Genomic DNA, 20941 nt, shown 5'->3' on the forward strand with positions numbered 1-20941 from the left:
ATGCAGTAATTTTAAGTATAGCATGCAACTCATCAATATCATATGGTACCGGTTACTGGAAATGCAATAACTCGCATTTAAAACATACCACATTAAAAACTCTCATTACGGACCTAATTCAGAGAGAACTAAGACATCATAACATTACACTAGAATATTGGGATGAGCTAAAACTCAAACTTAAAGAAGAAATCATTCGATATTCCAAACAACTTTTGAAAATTAAGAACTCGGCAATTAAATCATTGAAGAAAGACTACCAATATCTAAGACAGAAATATGATTTATCCAATAATGAAGAACTTCTCTTTCAACTACAAGAACTCCGAATGTCTATTAAGGAATTGCAAAACGAAAAATATGTAGGATCAGTCATTAGGAGCAAAGCGAAAATTTTAGATAATAACGAAAGACCGAGCCAATTCTTTTTTCAATTAGAAAATAAGAAGGGTTCCCAGAAAACTATCACTGAAATTGAGTATAATAACGTGACCTATAACTCAAGTGTTGATATTTTAAACTGTTTTAAAACGTTTTATTCAAATCTTTTTACCCCTGAATCAATTGATGAAGATTTATCTGAAGAATTCTTAACTGGGTTACCTCAGTTAAACGCTGAGGATAACCAATTCCTCATTGGATCAATTACTAAAGCAGAAATTTGGAAATCTTTAAATACGATGGAGCCAAATAAATCACCTGGACCAGACGGTCTCACAAAAGAGTTTTACGTCACGTTCTTTGAATGTTTAGGCGACACATTAGTCCGTTTATATAATTTGATCTTTGAATCAAACACTCTGTCTGATTCACAAAAACTATCTTACATTACGTTACTATGTAAGGACCCTCAAAATTCAAATAATATGAAAAATTGGAGACCTATCTCCCTATTAAATTTAGACTACAAAATTCTATCTAAAGTTATTACTAATCGACTTGGAAATGTCATGTCCAAAATAATACACATGGATCAAACATGTGGAGTTAAAGGTCGATCTATATTTGACAATGGTCACCTTATACGAAATATCTGTGACTACATAGAACAAAAAGAATTATCATGTGCATTTATATCCTTAGATCAAGAAAAGGCATTTGATAGGGTTAATTATCAATTTATGTTAAAAACATTGGAATCATTCGGGTTTCATCCTGATTTTATTAAATGGATTTCAATTTTCTACACTGATGTTAGTTCATCAGTTATAGTCAACAATTATATTTCGGACCCCTTTTTAATATCAAGAGGAGTTCGTCAAGGTTGCAGTCTTTCCCCCCTTCTATATGTAATAGTGTACGAGCCTTTTGCAATCAAAATTCGAAACGACCCAGAAATTATAGGTATTAAGGTGCCTGGTGCAGCAGAGGCCTGTAAGATCTCTCTCTACGCGGATGATAGTACAGGTTTCTGTTGCACGGACAAATCGATCGAACGGTATTTATTTTGGTCTCGCATGTACGATCGCGCTTCTGGTGCTAAGGTAAATTACAGCAAATCCAACGGCATGTTCATGGGTAAATGGCGTAACCGCAGTGATCACCCCTTTGGCATTTCTTGGATCGACAAACCAAAAATTGTAGGGTTTCATTTTGGCAATGATGTAAGTCACGATGATCACTGGAATAAAAATGTTACTAAGCTTATGAATACACTATTACTATGGAAACGTAGAAATTTACCTCTCATTTCTAAATCCCATGTTATTAACCTTTTAGCTTGCAGCAAAATTTGGTATACTGCAACCGTGGCTAATCTACCTAAACACTATGAAATTTTAATAAATAGGAATATCTTCACATTTTTGTGGAATTCTAAATTTGAACCGCTTGCTAGAGCCGTATGTATCAACCCCCTATACGACGGGGGTTTAAACATCACCCATTTGAAATGTAAAATCCAAGCAATACGTATACAACATATACAAAAATTACTCGACGATGAGTATTCAGCCAAATGGAAAGATTTTGCAAGGTATTGGATCGGTTTACAATTAAGGTCTTTCAACCCTAATTTAGGCTTTAACAAATTTACTCATACGCTATATGTACCTGAATTTTATCAAAAATGTATGACCATTTTCAAAACATTTCTTGAAAATAATCCTGATCTCGAGTTTGGTCATGTCCCCACAAAATATTTTTATCAACGACAGTTACAAATCTATGTTCTTGAACCCAAAATAACCAAATTATACGATTTAAATTTCGGCAACATTTGGAAAAATTTGCATAATAAATTTTTAGACCCCATCACTAGAGATGTGTGTTTTAAAATAATACATGATATTTTACCCGTTAACTACAACATGTTCTTAAAGAAGATTTCCAAATCTAAGTTATGCACTTTTTGCGGTGACATTGAAACGACTGATCATTTATTCTTCGAATGCAAGTTAATACTCCCCTTACAACAGCTAATTATCAAATGGTTGAAAACACTTTCAAGAAACTCCTTCAATACCTTTTATACATTCCTTAAATTCGGTCTTATCCCGAATGGGGCCTCGTTCCCGGAACCTGAATTCGAGGACTTGTGCCTTTTATTATGCGCTGAATATAAATATGCCATATGGATTAAACGTATACGAGCATATTATTATAAAGAAGTGGTAACCAGCAACACCTTGTTATCCTTCTTTCTCTCAAGATTAAAATGTAGAATCAGAACTGACTATTCCAGGCTTAACTTGGTTCATTTTATAGACAAATGGTGCTTAGCTGGATTATTCTGTTCTCTATTCAATTTTGAATTAGTAATTGACATAAGTCTAGAATAATACAACATACCTTTCATATTAGATAAATCCAATTATATATACTTTGAGGATTTCTTCGCAGCTCTCACTACACAGCCCTGCTGTAACCATGTTTTAATCCACGTCTACCGGTATGCACGTTTAGTTTAGTAATACTTCCAGCCGCACGTGCTAACATTCTGCATTTCATCCCACGAGCTTTTACAGCAATTCACTTGTCAAACAGGTTTACAAGGGGTATAGTGCTTAAATCACTTTGAATACATCTTGCATTTACAATAATATAATGTCGGTTATATTACAAACTAATTTATAATTTCAATATTTCCATCTCTGTATGAAATTATTATATGACTGACAAACGATATATATATATATGTATATGTGTGGCATACAAATGTATTATGTATAATTGTATTTATTTATTTCATTTTTTTTTTCTTCACCTAGGAGATATGCGTTCAACAATTTTGTACGTTCTTGTACATATAAGCGATTTTAAATGCATGCATGGTAAGTGTGCACGTCAACGTGTATGTATGTGTCTGTGTGTTTAGGCTTGAACGGATGAGTGGGAAGAACATGTATGGGTGAAGATTGTAGTATAGGATTCGCTTATATATTTTAACATGTAAATACTGAATAAAAATTTTATGAAAAATAAAAAAAAGGTTTCCCCAGGATGAGGCCTTTCCATTGCACTTCGGTTGGGCTGAAACCTGCGATCACCCCAAATGTGGGTGACTCGGGGTCGTTATTTATTAGTGTGGGGGTCTGCGTTCGCGCTAACCCCTGATAATTCAATTAAAAATAACCAATAATCTCAAGCTTATGACAAAATTAGTCTGGATGTCTCTGATTAGCACGTGCCAATCGATAATGTTATTATTTCTTACACTGCTCTTTCAAGGGGTGGGTACCCCGGGTGGTCTAAATAGCCCACCATTACGGATCGCGGCCATCTCACCTGTCTGCGTGTGTTTGAGTTTCGGATTTGGCCCATGTGGTTATCAGAGAAAGCTTGCCAGTATGTTATCATGGGTCGGGAGTTCTTTCCGTTCAGTTTTCTTCTCCCGGGTTCTTCCTCCACCATTTATATTGCCTGCCATGCATAGCCTATCTTGTGCTGAAAAATGGCATTAAACCCTACAACAAACAACTTTCAAAGAGCCATCTCACAACGAACGTGTGAAATATCTTTGAGTAACAGCGATCCAGCATATTTGTGAGAGAAAGAAAGAAAGAAAGAGAAATAAATGGAAACATGCTTACTGGATTCGACGAAAATCAAGTTTTATTTTCACAGAACTTCTCTGCAGTAGAGAGAGAGAGAGAGAGAGAGAGAGAGAGAGAAACAATATCTTCAAATAACAGGAACAACTTCGTTAATACAGCAAGCTTGTTGTCCTTATCAAAAGCAGTGACAGCTTCATCATAAGTCTCATTGTAGAGATCATCTGCATCACCAGTTACTTCTGTATCAGCAGCACTTTCAACAATCCAAAGCTTCTAGACTCGGAGTACGGCGAAGCGTAGCTGGCCAATCAGTGGCACAAAGATTTCAAATTTAATAAAACAGAGGAAACAAATAGTAGTATTCCTTTGACCTGACAAGTCGATTTGCAGTGGTTCATAGCAAAAGAGGTTGATGCACTGCAACCTCAAATTTATACCTGCATTTTTCATTTATGACACCAAGCGATCTTGCCAGTGCAAACACAATCCCTTTCCCTACGTAACAGTTCGGGAAAGCATTGTGTACTAAACAGCTGGATGTGATTGACCATAGTTCTTGCTAGACGACTATTGCTATTTCACTGTCGACTTGCTGTGAAGTAACTATGGGAGGTCAATGGCTGATATCAGTTTCAAGAACAAGACAAGCCCGAAACGCGGAATTGAAAAATGTATCCATATATTTAATTAAAAAACCATAATAGCTGAAAAATACGCACCGTTGCCTCAAGTTAAGAAATTTGCCAGGGGCCAGTATACGAAACTATCCCCTGCCGTCCGAGCAAACCTATATAGCATATATCCACCGTAAAAGAAACTGAAATTGCAAATAAAGGACTATTTGAAGACATTTCAGTTACTTTTGTAATGTTGAAACATAAGCTATAAAGTTATTCGGAATACTAAGACATCAGCAGTACCATGGCCCTGAATCGTTTTAATTTATTTTCATTACTTAGAGGCACACTTCCTACTCCAGACACAAATGTCAGTTGATAAACGTCAGTAAACGTCAAGAAATCATACTTACCTGGACCAGGGAGTACCGTGATCAGCTAGGCGGTTTCCCCAGGATATCCGGCCAAGACAAAGTAGATCAAAGAATTCTTTTGAAGTGAAAGTTCAAAGTTTACCGCTTTGGAATATGTATCGCCGTGTTGAAATCAACATCTCAAGGTATGTGAATTCGGATGTGTATCTTCGTACACTACGAGTGGAAGGACGAATTTCTCGGGAGGAAGCGCTTCGCAAACTTGAAGCTGCGGGTGTTACTATTTCTGACATCGAAGGTTTATATAGAGAAGGGGAAAATGCCCCATGGAATGCTGTGCTCAAGTCCCAAGAGAAGGCAAAAGGCGTGACCGGTGACGGCATTAAATATATTGCTAACCTAATAATTGACCTCAGAATACACTGGCTGCCCCTGTTTGTCAATGATATTGTTATCAAGGAAGTTCTAAAGGATTATGGGGAGATCCTTGACATAACCAGAGACAAGACAATTATAAACAAGGACACAATGATTGGAAACGGTACAAGGATAGTGAAACTCCGGACCACAGAATTCGATTGCAGGAATATTCCCCACATCGTGTCGCTTGGCATGTGTGGTATGCTTATAACAATGAAGGGCCGCCCCCCACTTTGCCTGAGATGTCGTCAGTCGGGGCACCTCCGAAAAGACTGCCCAGAGAAAGGTGCTAGCTATGCTTCAGCAGTGAATAATAAAGGACACGTTGCCCAACAACCACCTGCACCAAGCACATCAACCCAAGCAACGACACACGAACCTTTAACACCAGCAGCCCCTGCGTCGACAAACAGCAAACCAATTGATCACCCCACCACCCCCACCCCCTTGGACGCCTCCCACGGGGCGGAAGAGGAAGTAGCGACCCAAACACAAGAGAAAGCAACAGTACCGGATGACAATGATGAAGATGACTCGAATCAACCCAGACCACAAGAAAAAAGAGAATTGTTTGACCTAGATTCGTGCACGTGGCAGGTAGTCACGTCTAAAAGATCAAAAAAGTCTCGTCTTGAGGAGGATTCAAGTATGGATGTGCAAAATTCTTAATTTGGATTACACTACAGTAACTGTGTAATAAAGAAATCGGAACGCTCACGGACAATGAATATAATCAAATGGACCGGGCATATACAAGGACAGTAAAATGGACAATGAATAAGCATAACGGACTAAATATTTCAGGACTTTCCCTGGTTATACGTTCTATTACAGGTTTGTTCTTTTACTTAATCCTAATTTTTCATTCTCTTCAAATGTACAATATCCTTCATATCATCCTTATCTATTTCATAGCACATACAACATTTGTAGATTTTTATCTATTTTCTTCAACCATATTTTATCCCTTAATTACATATCCTCCCTTATTATGTTATCGTTCAGCAAGTCATTTCTGGTTTCCAATAGTATTACCTTATACAACGGACTCTACCCGTCTCGAGTTCAGATTGATTCACTTGATACACCTAGAGTCCCACATACATTAACGATTTTGAACCTATTCTGGACATGCCATACCAATAACAAGCAACCCATGAGTAAAATTAATATCCTTACATTAAATGTCAATGGCCTTCGAACCAACACGGATCAAAAACTATACGAGATTAGAAACTTGGTATCTTCGCATCACATCGACCTTGTATTTCTACAAGAAACCCACGTGGAGAAAAGAACCCTTACTTCAAAAATTCAAGATAAATTGCAATGTTATTATGCCATATGGAGTTTTGGCTCGAATCTTTCATCTGGAGTTGCTATCATTAATTTTAATCCTAACATACGTTTTTTAAAATATGAAACGGATTTTGACGGTAGAATAATATGTGCTGACTTTCAATTTAATGATATACCATATCGTGCCATAAATATATATGCCCCCATCCCTGATTCGGAGAAAAGTGAATTTTTTACTTCATTGTTCACATATTTAACGGGACAACATAATATCATTCTTGCTGGAGATTTCAATTGTGTCACTAACTCCAACCTTGACCGAGTAGGTAATCTAACCAATTACAGCGAAAAGTCCGTCCAAACATTGAAATCGCTTATATCCAACTTTAAACTAATTGACACATTTCGCAAACTGAACCCCTCGGCAAAATTGTACACATGGTATCGAAACACACTAGACCCCTCATTACCACTGTTAGCAAGCAGACTTGATCGACTATATGTTTCTAAAAACATAGCAAATTTCATCACTAATTCGACAATCGTTAACTTCGCTCAGTCCGACCACGATGCAGCAACTTTAAGTATAGCATGTAACTCATCAATATCATATGGTACCGGTTACTGGAAATGCAATAACTCGCACTTAAACCATAACACATTAAAAACTCTCATTACGGACCTAATTAAGAGAGAACTAAGATATCATAACATCACCCTAGAATATTGGGATGAGCTAAAACTCAAACTTAAAGAAGAAATCATTCGATATTCCAAACAACTTTCGAAAATTAAAAACTCTGCAATTAAATCATTGAAGAAAGACTACCAATATCTAAGACAGAAATATGATTTAACCAATAATGAAGAACTTCTCTTTCAAATACAAGAACTCCGAATGTCTATCAAGGAATTACAAAATGAAAAATATATAGGATCAGTCATTAGGAGCAAAGCGAAAATTTTAGATAATAACGAAAGACCGAGCCAATTCTTTTTTCAATTAGAAAATAAAAAGGGTTCCCAGAAAACTATCACTGAAATTGAGTATAATAATGTGACTCATAACTCAAGTGTTGATATCTTAAACTGTTTTAAAAAGTTTTATTCAAATCTTTTTACCACAGAATTGATTGATGAAGAATTATTTAAAGAATTTCTAACTGGGTTACCTCAGTTAAAGGCTGAAGATAACCAATTCCTTACCGGACCAATTACTAAAGTAGAAATTTGGAAATCTTTAAATATGATGGAGCCAAATAAATCACCTGGACCCGATGGTCTCACAAAAGAGTTTTATGTCACGTTTTTTGAATGTTTAGGCGACACATTAGTCCGTTTATATAATTTGATCTTTGAATCAAACACTTTGTCTGATTCACAAAAACTATCTTATATTACGTTATTATGTAAGGATCCTGAAAATTCAAATAATATGAAAAATTGGAGACCTATCTCCCTATTAAATTTAGACTATAAAATTCTATCCAAAGTTATTGCTAATCGACTTGGAAATGTCATGTCCAAAATAATACACATGGATCAAACATGTGGAGTTAAAGGTCGATCTATTTTTGATAATGGTCACCTTATACGAAACATCTGTGACTACATCGAACAAAAAGAATTATCATGTGCATTTATTTCCTTAGATCAAGAAAAGGCATTTGATAGGGTAAATTATCAATTTATGTTAAAAACATTAGAATCTTTCGGGTTTGATCCTGACTTTATTAAATGGATTTCAATTTTCTACACTGATATTAGTTCATCAGTTATAGTCAATAATTTTATTTCGGACCCCTTTTTAATCTCAAGAGGAGTCCGTCAAGGTTGCAGTCTTTCCCCCCTTTTATATGTAATAGTGTACGAGCCTTTTGCAATCAAAATTCGAAACGACCCAGAAATTATAGGTGTTAAGGTGCCAGGTGCAACAGAAGCCTGTAAGATCTCCCTTTTCGCGGACGATAGTACAGGCTTCTGTTGCACGGACAAATCGATCGAACGGTATTTATTTTGGTCTCGCATGTACGATCGCGCTTCCGGTGCTAAGGTAAATTATAGCAAATCAAACGGTATGTTCATGGGTAAATGGCGGAACCGCAGTGATCACCCCTTTGGCATTTCCTGGATCGACAAACAAAAAATTGTAGGGTTTCATTTTGGCAACGATTTAAGTCATGATGATCACTGGAACAAAAATGTTACTAAACTTACGAATACACTATTACTATGGAAACGTAGAAATTTACCTCTCATTTCTAAATCCCATGTTATTAATCTTTTAGCTTATAGCAAAATTTGGTATACTGCAACCGTGACTGATCTACCTAAACATTATGAAATTTTAATAAATAGGAATATCTTCACATTTTTGTGGAATTCTAAATTCGAACCTCTCGCTAGAGCTGTATGCATCAATCCCCTTTACGACGGAGGTTTAAACATCACCCATTTGAGATGTAAAATCCAAGCAATACGTATACAGCATATACAAAAATTACTCGACGATGAATATTCAGCCAAATGGAAAGATTTTGCAAGGTATTGGATCGGTTTACAACTAAGGTCTTTCAACCCTAATTTGGCGCTTAATAAATTTACTCATACGCTATATGTTCCTAAATTCTATCAAAAGTGCATGACCATTTTCAAAACATTTCATGAAAATAATCCTAGTCTCAAATTTGGTCTAGTCCCCACAAAATATTTCTACCAACGACAATTACAAAGCTATGTTCTTGAACCTAAAATAACCAAATTATACGATTTAAATTTCGGCAACATTTGGAAAAATTTGCATAATAAATTTTTAGACCCCATCACTAGAGATGTGTGTTTCAAAACAATACATGATATTTTGCCCGTTAACTACAACATGTTCTTAAAGAAGATTTCCAAATCTAAGTTATGCGCTTTTTGCGGTGACATTGAAACGACTGATCATTTATTTTTCGAATGCAAATTAATACTCCCCTTACAACAGCTCATTATCAGATGGTTAAAAAAACTTTCCAGAAACTCCTTCAATACCTTTTATACTTTCCTTAAATTCGGTCTTATCCCGAATGGGGCCTCGTTCCCGGAACCTGAATTCGAGGACTTGTGCCTTTTATTATGCGCTGAATATAAATATGCTATATGGGTTAAACGTATACGAGCATATTATTATAAAGAAGTGGTAACCAGTAACACCTTGTTATCCTTCTTTCTCTCCCGATTAAAATGCAGAATCAGAACTGACTTTTCCAGGCTTAACTTGGTTCATTTTATAGATAAATGGTGTTTAGCTGGATTATTCTGTTCTCTCTTCAATTTTGAATTAGTAATAGACATAAGTCTAGAATAATACTACATTCCTTCCCTTTTGGATAAATCCAATTATATATAATTTTACGATTTCTCCTTAGCTCTCACTACACAGTCACCATGTTTTAATCCACGTCTGCCGGCCTACACGTTAATTTAAGAATATCTCAAGCAGCACGTGCTAACATTCTGTTTTATTGCACGAACTTTTACAGCACTTCACTGGTGTATCAAATTTACATGAGGTATAGTACTTGCATCACCTTAAATACACTTTGCATTTTTAAGAATACAGTTTCTCTAATATTAGAATTTTATAATTTGCAATATTTAAACTTCTGTATGAGATTAGTATACGTTTCGCAAACTAGATGTTACAAATTTACAATAGAAATTGCATACAATCATATTATGTATAACTTTGTCGCTTGTGAGCTATGCGCTTTACAATATATGTACATTTCTGTGTATACAAGAGCATGGATGGACAGTGAGTGTGCACATCTACGTGTATTTATGAGTTTGTGTGCTAAGGCGTGTATGAGGTGAAGATGGGAGTGTCGTTTTCGCTTGTACATTTTAACATGTAAATATTGAATAAAGATTTTATGAAAAATAAAAAGGTTTCCCCAGGATGAGGCCTTTCCATTGCACTTCGGTTGGGCTGAAACCTGCGATCACCCCAAATGTGGGTGACTCGGGGTCGTTATTTATTAGTGTGGGGGTCTGCGTTCGCGCTAACCCCTGATAATTCAATTAAAAATAACCAATAATCTCAAGCTTATGACAAAATTAGTCTGGATGTCTCTGATTAGCACGTGCCAATCGATAATGTTATTATTTCTTACACTGCTCTTTCAAGGGGTGGGTACCCCGGGTGGTCTAAATAGCCCACCATTACGGATCGCGGCCATCTCACCTGTCTGCGTGTGTTTGAGTTTCGGATTTGGCCCATGTGGTTATCAGAGAAAGCTTGCCAGTATGTTATCATGGGTCGGGAGTTCTTTCCATTCATTTTTCTTCTCCCGGGTTCTTCCTCCACCATTTATATTGCCTGCCATGCATAGCCTATCTTGTGCTGAAAAATGGCATTAAACCCTACAACAAACAACTTTCAAAGAGCCATCTCACAACGAACGTGTGAAATATCTTTGAGTAACAGCGATCCAGCATATTTGTGAGAGAAAGAAAGAAAGAAAGAGAAATAAATGGAAACATGCTTACTGGATTCGACGAAAATCAAGTTTTATTTTCACAGAACTTCTCTGCAGTAGAGAGAGAGAGAGAGAGAGAGAGAGAGAGAGAGAGAAACAATATCTTCAAATAACAGGAACAACTTCGTTAATACAGCAAGCTTGTTGTCCTTATCAAAAGCAGTGACAGCTTCATCATAAGTCTCATTGTAGAGATCATCTGCATCACCAGTTACTTCTGTATCAGCAGCACTTTCAACAATCCAAAGCTTCTAGACTCGGAGTACGGCGAAGCGTAGCTGGCCAATCAGTGGAACAAAGATTTCATATTTAATAAAACAGAGGAAACAAATAGTAGTATTCCTTTGACCTGACAAGTCGATTTGCAGTGGTTCATAGCAAAAGAGGTTGATGCACTGCAACCTCAAATTTATACCTGCATTTTTCATTTATGACACCAAGCGATCTTGCCAGTGCAAACACAATCCCTTTCCCTACGTAACAGTTCGGGAAAGCATTGTGTACTAAACAGCTGGATGTGATTGACCATAGTTCTTGCTAGACGACTATTTCTATTTCACGGTCAACTTGCTGTGAAGTAACTATGGGAGGTCAATGGCTGATATCAGTTTCAAGAACAAGACAAGCCCGAAACGCGGAATTGAAAAATGTATCCATATATTTAATTAAAAAACCATAATAGCTGAAAAATACGCACCGTTGCCTCAAGTTAAGAAATTTGCCAGGGGCCAATATACGAAACTATCCCCTGCCGTCCAAGCAAACCTATATAGCATATATCCACCGTAAAAGAAACTGAAATTGCAAATAAAGGACTATTTGAAGACATTTCAGTTACTTTTGTAATGTTGAAACATAAGCTATAAAGTTATTCGGAATACTAAGACATCAGCAGTACCATGGCCCTGAATCGTTTTAATTTATTTTCATTACTTAGAGGCACACTTCCTACTCCAGACACAAATGTCAGTTGATAAACGTCAGTAAACGTCAAGAAATCATACTTACCTGGACCAGGGAGTACCGTGATCAGCTAGGCGGTTTCCCCAGGATGAGGCCTTTCCATTGCACTTCGGTTGGGCTGAAACCTGCGATCACCCCAAATGTGGGTGACTCGGGGTCGTTATTTATTAGTGTGGGGGTCTGCGTTCGCGCTAACCCCTGATAATTCAATTAAAAATAACCAATAATCTCAAGCTTATGACAAAATTAGTCTGGATGTCTCTGATTAGCACGTGCCAATCGATAATGTTATTATTTCTTACACTGCTCTTTCAAGGGGTGGGTACCCCGGGTGGTCTAAATAGCCCACCATTACGGATCGCGGCCATCTCACCTGTCTGCGTGTGTTTGAGTTTCGGATTTGGCCCATGTGGTTATCAGAGAAAGCTTGCCAGTATGTTATCATGGGTCGGGAGTTCTTTCCGTTCATTTTTCTTCTCCCGGGTTCTTCCTCCACCATTTATATTGCCTGCCATGCATAGCCTATCTTGTGCTGAAAAATGGCATTAAACCCTACAACAAACAACTTTCAAAGAGCCATCTCACAACGAACGTGTGAAATATCTTTGAGTAACAGCGATCCAGCATATTTGTGAGAGAAAGAAAGAAAGAAAGAGAAATAAATGGAAACATGCTTACTGGATTCGACGAAAATCAAGTTTTATTTTCACAGAACTTCTCTGCAGTAGAGAGAGAGAGAGAGAGAGAGAGAGAGAGAGAGAGAGAGAGAGAGAGAGAGAGAGAAACAATATCTTCAAATAACAGGAACAACTTCGTTAATACAGCAAGCTTGTTGTCCTTATCAAAAGCAGTGACAGCTTCATCATAAGTCTCATTGTAGAGATCATCTGCATCATCAGTTACTTCTGTATCAGCAGCACTTTCAACAATCCAAAGCTTCTAGACTCGGAGTACGGCGAAGCGTAGCTGGCCAATCAGTGGCACAAAGATTTCAAATTTAATAAAACAGAGGAAACAAATAGTAGTATTCCTTTGACCTGACAAGTCGATTTGCAGTGGTTCATAGCAAAAGAGGTTGATGCACTGCAACCTCAAATTTATACCTGCATTTTTCATTTATGACACCAAGCGATCTTGCCAGTGCAAGCACAATCCCTTTCCCTACGTAACAGTTCGGGAAAGCATTGTGTACTAAACAGCTGGATGTGATTGACCATAGTTCTTGCTAGACGACTATTGCTATTTCACTGTCGACTTTCTGTGAAGTAACTATGGGAGGTCAATGGCTGATATCAGTTTCAAGAACAAGACAAGCCCGAAACGCGGAATTGAAAAATGTATCCATATATTTAATTAAAAAACCATAATAGCTGAAAAATACGCACCGTTGCCTCAAGTTAAGAAATTTGCCAGGGGCCAATATACGAAACTATCCCCTGCCGTCCGAGCAAACCTATATAGCATATATCCACCGTAAAAGAAACTGAAATTGCAAATAAAGGACTATTTGAAGACATTTCAGTTACTTTTGTAATGTTGAAACATAAGCTATAAAGTTATTCGGAATACTAAGACATCAGCAGTACCATGGCCCTGAATCGTTTTAATTTATTTTCATTACTTAGAGGCACACTTCCTACTCCAGACACAAATGTCAGTTGATAAACGTCAGTAAACGTCAAGAAATCATACTTACCTGGACCAGGGAGTACCGTGATCAGCTAGGCGGTTTCCCCAGGATGAGGCCTTTCCATTGCACTTCGGTTGGGCTGAAACCTGCGATCACCCCAAATGTGGGTGACTCGGGGTCGTTATTTATTAGTGTGGGGGTCTGCGTTCGCGCTAACCCCTGATAATTCAATTAAAAATAACCAATAATCTCAAGCTTATGACAAAATTAGTCTGGATGTCTCTGATTAGCACGTGCCAATCGATAATGTTATTATTTCTTACACTGCTCTTTCAAGGGGTGGGTACCCCGGGTGGTCTAAATAGCCCACCATTACGGATCGCGGCCATCTCACCTGTCTGCGTGTGTTTGAGTTTCGGATTTGGCCCATGTGGTTATCAGAGAAAGCTTGCCAGTATGTTATCATGGGTCGGGAGTTCTTTCCATTCATTTTTCTTCTCCCGGGTTCTTCCTCCACCATTTATATTGCCTGCCATGCATAGCCTATCTTGTGCTGAAAAATGGCATTAAACCCTACAACAAACAACTTTCAAAGAGCCATCTCACAACGAACGTGTGAAATATCTTTGAGTAACAGCGATCCAGCATATTTGTGAGAGAAAGAAAGAAAGAAAGAGAAATAAATGGAAACATGCTTACTGGATTCGACGAAAATCAAGTTTTATTTTCACAGAACTTCTCTGCAGTAGAGAGAGAGAGAGAGAGAGAGAGAGAGAGAGAGAGAGAGAGAGAAACAATATCTTCAAATAACAGGAACAACTTCGTTAATACAGCAAGCTTGTTGTCCTTATCAAAAGCAGTGACAGCTTCATCATAAGTCTCATTGTAGAGATCATCTGCATCACCAGTTACTTCTGTATCAGCAGCACTTTCAACAATCCAAAGCTTCTAGACTCGGAGTACGGCGAAGCGTAGCTGGCCAATCAGTGGAACAAAGATTTCATATTTAATAAAACAGAGGAAACAAATAGTAGTATTCCTTTGACCTGACAAGTCGATTTGCAGTGGTTCATAGCAAAAGAGGTTGATGCACTGCAACCTCAAATTTATACCTGCATTTTTCATTTATGACACCAAGCGATCTTGCCAGTGCAAACACAATCCCTTTCCCTACGTAACAGTTCGGGAAAGCATTGTGTACTAAACAGCTGGATGTGATTGACCATAGTTCTTGCTAGACGACTATTTCTATTTCACGGTCAACTTGCTGTGAAGTAACTATGGGAGGTCAATGGCTGATATCAGTTTCAAGAACAAGACAAGCCCGAAACGCGGAATTGAAAAATGTATCCATATATTTAATTAAAAAACCATAATAGCTGAAAAATACGCACCGTTGCCTCAAGTTAAGAAATTTGCCAGGGGCCAATATACGAAACTATCCCCTGCCGTCCAAGCAAACCTATATAGCATATATCCACCGTAAAAGAAACTGAAATTGCAAATAAAGGACTATTTGAAGACATTTCAGTTACTTTTGTAATGTTGAAACATAAGCTATAAAGTTATTCGGAATACTAAGACATCAGCAGTACCATGGCCCTGAATCGTTTTAATTTATTTTCATTACTTAGAGGCACACTTCCTACTCCAGACACAAATGTCAGTTGATAAACGTCAGTAAACATCAAGAAATCATACTTACCTGGACCAGGGAGTACCGTGATCAGCTAGGCGGTTTCCCCAGGATGAGGCCTTTCCATTGCACTTCGGTTGGGCTGAAACCTGCGATCACCCCAAATGTGGGTGACTCGGGGTCGTTATTTATTAGTGTGGGGGTCTGCGTTCGCGCTAACCCCTGATAATTCAATTAAAAATAACCAATAATCTCAAGCTTATGACAAAATTAGTCTGGATGTCTCTGATTAGCACGTGCCAATCGATAATGTTATTATTTCTTACACTGCTCTTTCAAGGGGTGGGTACCCCGGGTGGTCTAAATAGCCCACCATTACGGATCGCGGCCATCTCACCTGTCTGCGTGTGTTTGAGTTTCGGATTTGGCCCATGTGGTTATCAGAGAAAGCTTGCCAGTATGTTATCATGGGTCGGGAGTTCTTTCCGTTCATTTTTCTTCTCCCGGGTTCTTCCTCCACCATTTATATTGCCTGCCATGCATAGCCTATCTTGTGCTGAAAAATGGCATTAAACCCTACAACAAACAACTTTCAAAGAGCCATCTCACAACGAACGTGTGAAATATCTTTGAGTAACAGCGATCCAGCATATTTGTGAGAGAAAGAAAGAAAGAAAGAGAAATAAATGGAAACATGCTTACTGGATTCGACGAAAATCAAGTTTTATTTTCACAGAACTTCTCTGCAGTAGAGAGAGAGAGAGAGAGAGAGAGAGAGAGAGAGAGAGAGAGAGAGAGAGAAACAATATCTTCAAATAACAGGAACAACTTCGTTAATACAGCAAGCTTGTTGTCCTTATCAAAAGCAGTGACAGCTTCATCATAAGTCTCATTGTAGAGATCATCTGCATCATCAGTTACTTCTGTATCAGCAGCACTTTCAACAATCCAAAGCTTCTAGACTCGGAGTACGGCGAAGCGTAGCTGGCCAATCAGTGGCACAAAGATTTCAAATTTAATAAAACAGAGGAAACAAATAGTAGTATTCCTTTGACCTGACAAGTCGATTTGCAGTGGTTCATAGCAAAAGAGGTTGATGCACTGCAACCTCAAATTTATACCTGCATTTTTCATTTATGACACCAAGCGATCTTGCCAGTGCAAGCACAATCCCTTTCCCTACGTAACAGTTCGGGAAAGCATTGTGTACTAAACAGCTGGATGTGATTGACCATAGTTCTTGCTAGACGACTATTGCTATTTCACTGTCGACTTTCTGTGAAGTAACTATGGGAGGTCAATGGCTGATATCAGTTTCAAGAACAAGACAAGCCCGAAACGCGGAATTGAAAAATGTATCCATATATTTAATTAAAAAACCATAATAGCTGAAAAATACGCACCGTTGCCTCAAGTTAAGAAATTTGCCAGGGGCCAATATACGAAACTATCCCCTGCCGTCCGAGCAAACCTATATAGCATATATCCACCGTAAAAGAAACTGAAATTGCAAATAAAGGACTATTTGAAGACATTTCAGTTACTTTTGTAATGTTGAAACATAAGCTATAAAGTTATTCGGAATACTAAGACATCAGCAGTACCATGGCCCTGAATCGTTTTAATTTATTTTCATTACTTAGAGGCACACTTCCTACTCCAGACACAAATGTCAGTTGATAAACGTCAGTAAACGTCAAGAAATCATACTTACCTGGACCAGGGAGTACCGTGATCAGCTAGGCGGTTTCCCCAGGATGAGGCCTTTCCATTGCACTTCGGTTGGGCTGAAACCTGCGATCACCCCAAATGTGGGTGACTCGGGGTCGTTATTTATTAGTGTGGGGGTCTGCGTTCGCGCTAACCCCTGATAATTCAATTAAAAATAACCAATAATCTCAAGCTTATGACAAAATTAGTCTGGATGTCTCTGATTAGCACGTGTCAATCGATAATGTTATTATTTCTTACACTGCTCTTTCAAGGGGTGGGTACCCCGGGTGGTCTAAATAGCCCACCATTACGGATCGCGGCCATCTCACCTGTCTGCGTGTGTTTGAGTTTCGGATTTGGCCCATGTGGTTATCAGAGAAAGCTTGCCAGTATGTTATCATGGGTCGGGAGTTCTTTCCATTCATTTTTCTTCTCCCGGGTTCTTCCTCCACCATTTATATTGCCTGCCATGCATAGCCTATCTTGTGCTGAAAAATGGCATTAAACCCTACAACAAACAACTTTCAAAGAGCCATCTCACAACGAACGTGTGAAATATCTTTGAGTAACAGCGATCCAGCATATTTGTGAGAGAAAGAAAGAAAGAAAGAGAAATAAATGGAAACATGCTTACTGGATTCGACGAAAATCAAGTTTTATTTTCACAGAACTTCTCTGCAGTAGAGAGAGAGAGAGAGAGAGAGAGAGAGAGAAACAATATCTTCAAATAACAGGAACAACTTCGTTAATACAGCAAGCTTGTTGTCCTTATCAAAAGCAGTGACAGATTCATCATAAGTCTCATTGTAGAGATCATCTGCATCACCAGTTACTTCTGTATCAGCAGCACTTTCAACAATCCGAAGCTTATAGACTCGGAGTACGGAGAAGCGTAGCTGGCCAATCAGTGGCACAAAGATTTCAAATTTAATAAAACAGAGGAAACAAATAGTAGTATTCCTTTGACCTGACAAGTCGATTTGCACATTTGGGGTGATCGCAGGTTTCAGCCCAACCGAAGTGCAATGGAAAGGCCTCATCCTGGGGAAACCGCCTAGCTGATCACGGTACTCCCTGGTCCAGGTAAGTATGATTTCTTGACGTTTACTGACGTTTATCAACTGACATTTGTGTCTGGAGTAGGAAGTGTGCCTCTAAGTAATGAAAATAAATTAAAACGATTCAGGGCCATGGTACTGCTGATGTCTTAGTATTCCGAATAACTTTATAGCTTATGTTTCAACATTACAAAAGTAACTGAAATGTCTTCAAATAGTCCTTTATTTGCAATTTCAGTTTCTTTTACGGTGGATATATGCTATATAGGTTTGCTCGGACGGTAGGGGATAGTTTCGTATATTGGCCCCTGGCAAATTTCTTAACTTGAGGCAACGGTGCGTATTTTTCAGCTATTATGGTTTTTTAATTAAATATATGGATACATTTTTCAATTCCGCGTTTCGGGCTTGTCTTGTTCTTGAAACTGATATCAGCCATTGACCTCCCATAGTTACTTCACAGCAAGTTGACAGTGAAATAGCAATAGTCGTCTAGCAAGAACTATGGTCAATCACATCCAGCTGTTTAGTACACAATGCTTTCCCGAACTGTTACGTAGGGAAAGGGATTGTGTTTGCACTGGCAAGATCGCTTGGTGTCATAAATGAAAAATGCAGGTATAAATTTGAGGTTGCAGTGCATCAACCTCTTTTGCTATGAACCACTGCAAATCGACTTGTCAGGTCAAAGGAATACTACTATTTGTTTCCTCTGTTTTATTAAATTTGAAATCTTTGTGCCACTGATTGGCCAGCTACGCTTCGCCGTACTCCGAGTCTAGGAGCTTTGGATTGTTGAAAGTGCTGCTGATACAGAAGTAACTGATGATGCAGATGATCTCTACAATGAGACTTATGATGAAGCTGTCACTGCTTTTGATAAGGACAACAAGCTTGCTGTATTAACGAAGTTGTTCCTGTTATTTGAAGATATTGTTTCTCTCTCTCTCTCTCTCTCTCTCTCTCTCTACTGCAGAGAAGTTCTGTGAAAATAAAACTTGATTTTCGTCGAATCCAGTAAGCATGTTTCCATTTATTTCTCTTTCTTTCTTTCTTTCTCTCACAAATATGCTGGATCGCTGTTACTCAAAGATATTTCACACGTTCGTTGTGAGATGGCTCTTTGAAAGTTGTTTGTTGTAGGGTTTAATGCCATTTTTCAGCACAAGATAGGCTATGCATGGCAGGCAATATAAATGGTGGAGGAAGAACCCGGGAGAAGAAAAATGAACGGAAAGAACTCCCGACCCATGATAACATACTGGCAAGCTTTCTCTGATAACCACATGGGCCAAATCCGAAACTCAAACACACGCAGACAGGTGAGATGGCCGCGATCCGTAATGGTGGGCTATTTAGACCACCCGGGGTACCCACCCCTTGAAAGAGCAGTGTAAGAAATAATAACATTATCGATTGGCACGTGCTAATCAGAGACATCCAGACTAATTTTGTCATAAGCTTGAGATTATTGGTTATTTTTAATTGAATTATCAGGGGTTAGCGCGAACGCAGACCCCCACACTAATAAATAACGACCCCGAGTCACCCACATTTGGGGTGATCGCAGGTTTCAGCCCAACCGAAGTGCAATGGAAAGGCCTCATCCTGGGGAAACCGCCTAGCTGATCACGGTACTCCCTGGTCCAGGTAAGTATGATTTCTTGACGTTTACTGACGTTTATCAACTGACATTTGTGTCTGGAGTAGGAAGTGTGCCTCTAAGTAATGAAAATAAATTAAAACGATTCAGGGCCATGGTACTGCTGATGTCTTAGTATTCCGAATAACTTTATAGCTTATGTTTCAACATTACAAAAGTAACTGAAATGTCTTCAAATAGTCCTTTATTTGCAATTTCAGTTTCTTTTACGGTGGATATATGCTATATAGGTTTGCTCGGACGGCAGGGGATAGTTTCGTATATTGGCCCCTGGCAAATTTCTTAACTTGAGGCAACGGTGCGTATTTTTCAGCTATTATGGTTTTTTAATTAAATATATGGATACATTTTTCAATTCCGCGTTTCGGGCTTGTCTTGTTCTTGAAACTGATATCAGCCATTGACCTCCCATAGTTACTTCACAGCAAGTTGACAGTGAAATAGCAATAGTCGTCTAGCAAGAACTATGGTCAATCACATCCAGCTGTTTAGTACACAATGCTTTCCCGAACTGTTGCGTAGGGAAAGGGATTGTGTTTGCACTGGCAAGATCGCTTGGTGTCATAAATGAAAAATGCAGGTATAAATTTGAGGTTGCAGTGCATCAACCTCTTTTGCTATGAACCACTGCAAATCGACTTGTCAGGTCAAAGGAATACTACTATTTGTTTCCTCTGTTTTATTAAATTTGAAATCTTTGTGCCACTGATTGGCCAGCTACGCTTCGCCGTACTCCGAGTCTAGAAGCTTTGGATTGTTGAAAGTGCTGCTGATACAGAAGTAACTGGTGATGCAGATGATCTCTACAATGAGACTTATGATGAAGCTGTCACTGCTTTTTATAATTACAACAAGCTTGCTGTATTAACGAAGTTGTTCCTGTTATTTGAAGATATTGTTTCTCTCTCTCTCTCTCTCTCTCTCTCTCTCTCTCTCTCTCTCTCTCTCTCTCTCTCTCTCTCTCTCTCTACTGCAGAGAAGTTCTGTGAAAATAAAACTTGATTTTCGTCGAATCCAGTAAGCATGTTTCCATTTATTTCTCTTTCTTTC

General features: G+C 38.3%; 7 non-coding genes and 1 pseudogene across 7 annotated transcripts; 6 read left to right on the top strand and 2 right to left on the bottom strand.

The window, feature by feature from the left end:
* The first annotated feature begins 3394 nt into the window (after positions 1-3394).
* On the top strand, positions 3395-3554 carry LOC149778095 (U1 spliceosomal RNA). Its single transcript, XR_016415980.1, has one exon. It is a non-coding gene; the product is annotated as a U1 spliceosomal RNA (small nuclear RNA).
* Positions 3555-10604: 7050 nt separating this feature from the next.
* Positions 10605-10761, top strand: LOC149778096 (U1 spliceosomal RNA). Its single transcript, XR_016415982.1, has one exon. It is a non-coding gene; the product is annotated as a U1 spliceosomal RNA (small nuclear RNA).
* A 1467-nt stretch (positions 10762-12228) lies between these two features.
* LOC149778097 (U1 spliceosomal RNA) lies at positions 12229-12392 on the top strand. Its single transcript, XR_016415784.1, has one exon. It is a non-coding gene; the product is annotated as a U1 spliceosomal RNA (small nuclear RNA).
* A 1487-nt stretch (positions 12393-13879) lies between these two features.
* LOC149778098 (U1 spliceosomal RNA) lies at positions 13880-14043 on the top strand. The gene has a single exon (XR_016415785.1). It is a non-coding gene; the product is annotated as a U1 spliceosomal RNA (small nuclear RNA).
* A 1475-nt stretch (positions 14044-15518) lies between these two features.
* LOC149778099 (U1 spliceosomal RNA) lies at positions 15519-15682 on the top strand. Its single transcript, XR_016415786.1, has one exon. It is a non-coding gene; the product is annotated as a U1 spliceosomal RNA (small nuclear RNA).
* Positions 15683-17163: 1481 nt separating this feature from the next.
* On the top strand, positions 17164-17327 carry LOC149778100 (U1 spliceosomal RNA). Its single transcript, XR_016415788.1, has one exon. It is a non-coding gene; the product is annotated as a U1 spliceosomal RNA (small nuclear RNA).
* Positions 17328-18108: 781 nt separating this feature from the next.
* On the bottom strand, positions 18109-18261 carry LOC149778101 (U1 spliceosomal RNA; annotated as a pseudogene).
* A 1461-nt stretch (positions 18262-19722) lies between these two features.
* On the bottom strand, positions 19723-19886 carry LOC149778102 (U1 spliceosomal RNA). The gene has a single exon (XR_016415789.1). It is a non-coding gene; the product is annotated as a U1 spliceosomal RNA (small nuclear RNA).
* Positions 19887-20941: the final 1055 nt, after the last annotated feature.

Source organism: Sinohyriopsis cumingii, chromosome 17, assembly GCF_028554795.1.
Source record: "Sinohyriopsis cumingii isolate HCF-2022 chromosome 17, ASM2855479v2, whole genome shotgun sequence".
In the NCBI taxonomy this organism is placed as follows: domain Eukaryota; kingdom Metazoa; phylum Mollusca; class Bivalvia; order Unionida; family Unionidae; genus Sinohyriopsis; species Sinohyriopsis cumingii.